At 36.1% G+C, this 6,656-nt stretch overlaps 1 pseudogene; it reads right to left on the reverse strand.

Annotated features, from left to right (window-relative positions):
- Positions 1-476: 476 nt before the first annotated feature.
- Positions 477-1,383, reverse strand: LOC121041266 (40S ribosomal protein SA-like; annotated as a pseudogene).
- Between the last annotated feature and the right edge of the window lie 5,273 nt (positions 1,384-6,656).

Here is a 6,656-nt window from a genome sequence, read left to right on the forward strand (position 1 = left end):
CAATCAATAGAAACCTCCACTATGGAAAAGCAAAAAGAACAAGATTGAAAGAAAAAAAAAAGGCAGAACAGAACAGAATATCCAAGGACTGTGGGACAACTACAAAAGCTGTAACATACACATAATAAGAATACTAAAAGGAAAAGAGAGAAGGGAACAGAAGAAATATCTTAAAAAATATTGACTGAGAATTTATCCAAATTAATGTCAGAGAGCAAATCATAGATCCAAGAAGCTCAGAGAATACCAAATGGAATATATGCAAACAAAACAAAACAAAACAAAAACCCCACTATGTTGGCATATCATTATCAAATACAGAAATAAAAAAATAAACAAAAATTCCCGAGGAAGCCAGAGAGCAGAAAACATCTTACCTGTAGAGAAGCAGAAATAAGAATTGCATCTGACCTTTTTTTTTTTTTCCAGAAACTGTTTATTTTCCATCTGTTTATTTGCCTCTGTAGAAGAGCAGCTTAAGACCACTCAGTGGTTGTTCCTACCCAATCAGTGGCCTAAGTAGAGCGAGCTGCAGACGAGTCTTCAGTGGCAGGCTGAGTGCTCCAATATTCAGTAGGGAACTGCTGAAAGGCACAGAGGGCACCTGCACACCTTCAGACCAGTCTGTGACTTCAGGTTGAGTAGCGATTAGTTCAGGAGCTGCAGCAGTCCATTCACCCTGAAATTCCTCTTTGGTCACGGCCTTTTCAGCAGCAGTCTGCTCTTCCTTTTCAATCTCTTCAGGATCTCTGTAGACAGATTAGGCATGACTTCCCCTGGGTGTTCACAGGAAATGGTGCCACATATGTGCAGAACTTCCCAGGCCAGCATCCACCACATTAGACCCACTGCATGAGCAACTGTGTTGTTGAAAGGATGGCAATGTCCACACAGTGCAGAGGAGAGTCTGTATTACACAGAGCAATGGTAGGCAGGTTTATATAAGACATCAGGCTGGTGGTCAGCCCTGGGATCAGTAACCACCAGAAGCCTTGGCTCCCAGAAGGATACCTGGATCTGGTTAGTGAAGATGCCAGGAGTGAAGTGGTCAGCAATAGTGGTGGCTCCAGTAGCAGCAGCAAACTTGGGCACAGCTCACTGGCCAGTATTCCTGGATGATAAGACATTGACATCAGCTGAGTTTTCAATGGCAACAATGGCACGAGCTACCAACTGAAGCTTCTCCCAGCTTCTCTTCAGATTTCTGATAGAGATACCATCACTTTTCCTTTTGTAGATGTACTGTTTTATTTAGAGGTCAAGTGGGTTCCTGCTACAAGAAATTTGAGGACATCCTCCTCCTTCATTTGCTGGACATCAAGGGCTTCAGACACTGTGAAAATTTCCCTTTAAGTTACGATGAAAATGCAAAACAACTGTATGGACCCCCCGACTGGAAAAGCAAAAACTGCATATGACTTCTTAAACCCTGTACAGGCCAGAAGAGAATGGGGTGAAAATATTTAAAGAGTAGACATAAAAAAACCAACAAGCTGGAATTCTGTACCCTGAATAATTATCCTTCCAAAATGAAGTAGAAATAGACTTTTTCAAACAAAAATTGAGGGAATCTCCTGCCAGTAGATAGTGTTGGGAGACATGTTAGAAATTCTTTAGAGAGAAGATAAATAATATAGGTCAGAAACTCAGATTAAGAGGAAGACAACTGAAGAAAGAATACCGAAGGTAAAATAAAACCTTTTTTTTTTTTTAATTTTTAATTGCTCTAACAGATAAGCTTGTTCAAAACAATAATAGCCACAATGTATTCAATTATGTAATCTTTTGTATATATCTTATGTGTATATATGTATGCTTACTTGTAAGTGAGATAACTGAGCAAGTGGGAAGGTTAAGTCAGGATTATTTGCTTGGTATAAGGTACTCACACTACCTATGAAGGTATATTGTTTAGCTAAAGAAAAACAAACAAAAAGGTCATGACCAGAGTTTGAAAACTTCATGAGTTTGTAATCCCCTTTGAGAGAGAGTTTAGAAGATGGAATGAAGTGGAGAATTTATACTCCACTAGTTAAAAATAACATTATAGGGGTGCCTGTGTGGCTCAATTGGTTAAGTATATAGGGTACTGGCAAATCTCTGAGATTAAAGTAAGAACAGAGATATGGTTGGAGTAGGACCCTGAGATCTGGGATAAGAAGAATATCTGCATTGACATTTGGTACAATTTTCTGGCCTATAGTATTGAACACAGAAAAAAATGGATGAATAAAAAAAATGTATCTGGAATTATAGAACCTTTAAGCCCATGGAACTGAATCTAATATTCTTAAAGTGTATTGCAGAAAAATTAGATCAAATGCACGTCGATGTCATACCTGGAATCACACTACCATAATTATAAAATAGAGATTAGTGAGTAATTTAGATTTTATTGATCCTGTGTTTTAAAATAGTCTTCCACTCAAGATGCTGAAAGTTAATCTTCATAGGTTTATTGAAATTATTACTACAATGTCCTTGTAAGAGCCCTGCTCTGTGTAGAAATTCTAGAGTGATACATATTGAGAGACATTTGTTTTGACTATTAAAACTCTGTGTGACTCATGCAGTAGTACTCACATGCACGAGTACACTAAATGACCTGGGATTTGAATGGAGTACAGGGCATGGAGCAGTTATGCTCCCCAGAGCCAATCACCTCTCTTGACTCTGAACTTTGCCAGATGACCTCTACTTTGGAAATGACGCAAAGTGCTGACTGAGACTGTATGCCAAAATCACTGCCATTGGTCAATGAATGGCTGCTCTCTCCAGGATACTTAATGTTAGTCATGTTGCTTCTATGGGATCATTCAGGAAGGCATTCATATTGTGGAGAAATTCAAACTTGTAAGCTCACTTAAATTAGTTCTATTATATCAGGCCTCATGTACTTAAAATTTAAGAAAAATGACTTTATAACCTACATTAAGAGAAAATTACATCGTGAGGAGAAAGTGGATTTTGTTTAGCTTTTTACAATTTAGAATTGCAGACTATCTGATCATAATTTGCAGTTTATTTCCTCTCACTTCTTCACTTTCCTTATGTAGCTACAGCTTAAACAATGGATTTTATTTTGAGGAATAAAAGTAATAAAATTGGAAATATTGGTTCACCTGGGTAACCTTATAACTGCTATAGGCCAAAGTATTGTGGTTGTCAATTTTAAATAATACTATGATTTTTAAAAAATGCTTGTTTATTTTTGCAAGTGTGAGCTTGAGCGGGGGAGGGGCAGGGAGCAGGATGGATGAGGATCCAAAACAGACTCCAGGCTGATGTGGGGCTTAAGCTCACGAAATGTGAAACTCTTGAACCATGAACTCACTAGCCATGTGATTATGACCTGAGCCAAAGTCAGATGCTCAACTGACTGGGCCACCTAGGTGCCCCAACTGATGCTATGATTTAACCCTTTAGGATAGGCAGTGTTAGAAAGAGTATCAGTCATCTGGGTTTGCTTTCTACATCCACCACTTAAAGTATCTGTGACTTTAAATAACTGCTTTGTAATCTCTGATTAGCAAGTATTTTTCTTTAAAACATCTATAAGAATGTCTACTTCCCATAAATTCTGTCAGCGTTTACTAAGATAACTATGTAAAAATACTCCTTTGCTTATAGTGGTGCTAAATGAATATGGCATATATACACAAATATTCTCTGCCTCGCTTTTCATGTAATGGGGCAGAGAGCTATATAACTGGACATTCTAAGTTTATTGATTCTTTCAACGTTTATTTATTTTTGGGACAGAGAGAGACAGAGCATGAACAGGGGAGGGGCAGAGAGAGAGGGAGACACAGAATCGGAAACAGGCTCCAGGCTCTGAGCCATCAGGCCAGAGCCCCACGCGGGGCTCGAACTCACAGACCGCGAGATCGTTACCTGGCTGAAGCCGGAGGCTTAACCGACTGCGCCACCCAGGCGCCTCTAAGTTTATTGATTCTTAAATGAAACTATATGTAACCATAAAGGGCAATCTATAAATAATATCAATTTATATGTATGATTTATCAGTGTGTTTTATATATGTATATACATGTAATGCATATAATACATAATATATGTGTGTGTTGTATATATAGGCATGTGTGTACATTTTGCAAGATGAACCATTGGAAGAAGGATTGTTTTGTTCCATGAATGATTTGGGGATCATTGAATATCTATATACAAAAAAAAGTGTTTTGTATACACTTCACAGCATATACAAAAATAAACTCAAAATGTTTTGTAATTCCAAACATTTTACAAAATGTTTTGTAAAATTTCTAGAAGAAAACATAGGAGAAGACCTTTGTAATCTATTAAATGACATCAATTTCTGCAACACCAAAAGCACAGTCCATAAAAAATGTTGACAAATTTGTTTTCATCAAAATTAAAATGTATGTTGTCCAAAAACAAAACAAAACAACACAACAACAACAACAACAAAACCACCAAGGGAATGGAAAGACAAAACAGGGATTGGGAGAAAATATTTGTAAATTGTGTATATCCAAAATATCTCAAGTCTACTCAAAACTTAACAAGGAAACAACAACAAAAAATTAAAATTGGAAAAATACTTTAACATTTTATCAAATAATATATATAGATAGGAAATAAGCATGTGAAAAGATGCTACAGATCCTCAGTCATTTGGGAAGTACAAATTAAAACAATGAGAGAATACTATATATCTATTAGAATGGATACATTTAAACCATATCAAGTGCTGGAAAAGATATGAAGCAAGTCTTTTACATTTCTGGAAGGAATTCACAGTGGTAGACCACTTAGAAAAAATGTCAACTGCCTTAAAAAATGAACTGTACACCTACCATGAACTATTTACTCAAGAAAACTGAATGCATATAGAAATATTCATATAAATACTTCAAAGAACAAATACAACCCAACACCCAAAAAACTAAACCAATTTAAAAATGGGCAGAAGACATGAACAAACATTTCTCCAAAGAAGACTTACAGATATCCAAAAGACACATGAAAAGATGCTCAACAAATGAAAACTACAATGATAGAGCACCTTGCACCTGTCAGTATGGCTAAAATCCACAACACAAGACATTAGACATCTTAGTGAAGATACAGTAAAAAAGAAACCTCTCTCTTGCATTGTTGGTGGGAATGCAAACTGGTGCAGCCACTGTGGAAAACAATATAAAGAACATTCTTCAAATAGTTAAAAACAGAACCACCTTATGATCCAACAATTGCACTACTAGATATTTACCCAAAAAATAGAAAATTCAAAGGGATACACACACCCCTATGTTTATAGCAGCATTATTTACAATAGCCAAGATATGGAAGCAGCCCAAGTGTCTACTGACAAATGAATAAAGAAGACACACACACACGCACACACACGCACACACACACACACACACACACACATACATACACATATAATGGGGTATTATTCAGCCATAAAAAATGATTTCTTGTCATTTGCAACAACATGGATGGAGCTAGAGAGTATAATGCTAAGCAAAATAAGTCAACTAGAGAAAAACAAATACCATATGATCTCATTCATATGTAGAATTTTAGAAACAAAACAACAAGCAAAGAGAGACAGAGAGAGAGAGAAAGAGAGAGAGAAACCCAAAAAACAGACTATTAGCTCTAGAACAAACTGATGGTTACCAGAAGAGGGGGTGGGTCAGAAGGTGAGTTAAATAGGTGATGGGGACTAAAGAGTACCATTATCATGTAGGAAAAAAATAATAAAATAAAAACAAGTAAATAAAGTATAAACTGACTATAAAACAAGAAAATAAAATATTACCTAGAAATCAGGAAATAAACCTCGGTATATTCTGTTAGTTATTACTAGTTATGTTGCAATGGATAATACTTTGGTGTAACCAAATAGTGCTTCATTAAGAGTGCATTTCTACTCTACAAACATTTGAATTCCCTTGTTTCTTACAAGCTTTATACCTCTCAAAACACCTCAACTATACAAATCTATGAGTGGTTGCTTTGGTACAACATCTTAATGTGTTTAGCTATGAAGAGTTCAAATATAGATTTAAAATGAGTTATAAATATGACTTGGTTCATTTCATTGTTGTGTTAATAATTTGGGTGTTCTTAACAGCATATATGTATATTAAAGATTATAAAAGTCCAAATATTTCATAATATCATTGGAGAATGTAAATTTCTCCGTTACCTAACAAGATGGGTTATATAATACAACTTACTTTTGGGATAAATGCATGTTTTTAACCTCACCAGAAAAACACAAATCTGTATGTGGCTTTTATGAGTTACATGGAATGTACAGAAAACGTACCCCCCCTTTTTTATGCTTCCTTTATAAAGTGACATAATGACTTAATTTGAGGATTTGAAAGGTACTTCCACCTCTCTCTTTAAGAAAATGAGTGAGTGATGGAATTAGAAGCTAACTGGAAAGGCTGTGCAGAAGTCGGAACCTGGTCTTTGTATTTCTGAGGTATGCATTCCAAAGAGGTAGCTTATCCCTCAACTAAGAAAGTGAACAGTCCCGACCACTGCAGGTCAGAAGTTTAAAGTGAAAGGAAAATGTCTGGAACTGGACTCATGCATATAACAAAATCTGAACCCAAAAGAAAGTCAATTGCATAGTTTGACAGTGACCCTGGAGG

The sequence above is a fragment of the Herpailurus yagouaroundi genome, unplaced genomic scaffold (assembly GCF_014898765.1).
Source record: "Herpailurus yagouaroundi ecotype Mexico unplaced genomic scaffold, PumYag 29, whole genome shotgun sequence".
NCBI classification, from domain to species: Eukaryota; Metazoa; Chordata; class Mammalia; order Carnivora; family Felidae; genus Herpailurus; species Herpailurus yagouaroundi.